Below are 1158 nucleotides of genomic sequence, written 5' to 3'. Positions count from 1 at the left end.
GCCTTGTTGAGGCTTTTGATCCTTCCATGAGAAATTTGGATGATTTCTCCATGATGAGTTATAGGTGTTTCCATAAGGTTCACCTAAGTAATTTACCTCAGCTATTGCAGGGTTCTCAGGATCATAAGCTTCTTCTTCATGAGAAGCCTCTTAAGTACTGTTGGATGCAGCTTGCATTCCATGCAGACTCTGAGAAATCATATTGACTTGCTGAGTCAATATTTTATTCTGAGCCAATATGGCATTCAGAGTATCAACTTGAAGAACTCCCTTCTTCATAGGCGTCCCATTACTCACAGGATTCCTTTCAGAAGTGTACATGAACTGGTTATTAGCAACCATGTCAATGAGTTCTTGAGCTTCTGTAGGCGTTTTCTTTAGGTGAATGGATCCACCTGCAGAAGTGTCCAGTGACATCTTAGATAGCTCAGATAAACCATCATAGAATATATCTAGGATGGTCCATTCTGAAAGCATGTCAGAAGGACACTTTTTGGTCAACTATTTGTATCTTTCCCAAGCTTCATAGAGGGATTCACCTTCTTTCTGTCTGAAGGTTTGAACATAAGCTCTAAGCTTGCTCAGCTTTTGAGGAGGAAAGTACTTGGCTAAGAAAGCCGTGACCAGCTTATCCCAAGAGTTTAGGCTGTCTTTGGGTTGAGAATCCAACCATAATCTAGCTCTGTCTCTTACAGCAAAAGGGAAAAGCATGAGCCTGTAGACTTCAGGATCTACTCCATTAGTCTTAACAGTATCACATATCTGCAAGAATTCAGTTAAGAACTGAAAAGGATCTTCAGATGGAAGTCCATGAAACTTGCAGTTCTGCTGCATCAGAGAAACTAATTGAGGTTTCAGCTCAAAGTTGTTTGCTCCAATGGCAGGAATGGAGATGCTTCTTCCATGTAAATTGGAATTAGGTGCAGTAAAGTCACCAAGCATCTTCCTTACATTATTATTATTTTCAGCTGCCATATCCTCTTCCTGTTCGAAAATTTCTGAAAGGTTATCTCTGGATTGTTGTATTTTAGCTTCTCTTAATTTTTTTTCAGAGTCCTTTCAGGTTCTGGATCTGCTTCAACAAGAATGTTCTTGTCCTTGCTCCTGCTCATATGACAAAGAAGAAGGCACAGAAAAATAATAATAATAGGGATCCTT

The 1158-nt window shown here is 39.6% G+C and overlaps 1 non-coding gene across 1 annotated transcript; it reads left to right on the top strand.

Moving 5' to 3' along the window:
- The first annotated feature begins 471 nt into the window (after positions 1-471).
- LOC148554651 (small nucleolar RNA R71) lies at positions 472-579 on the top strand. Its single transcript, XR_015887575.1, has one exon. It is a non-coding gene; the product is annotated as a small nucleolar RNA R71 (small nucleolar RNA).
- Positions 580-1158: the final 579 nt, after the last annotated feature.

The sequence above is a fragment of the Arachis ipaensis genome, chromosome B6, assembly GCF_059453495.1.
Source record: "Arachis ipaensis isolate K30076 ecotype BB chromosome B6, ASM5945349v1, whole genome shotgun sequence".
NCBI classification, from domain to species: Eukaryota; Viridiplantae; Streptophyta; class Magnoliopsida; order Fabales; family Fabaceae; genus Arachis; species Arachis ipaensis.
This window is presented reverse-complemented; position numbering and strand designations above follow the sequence as displayed.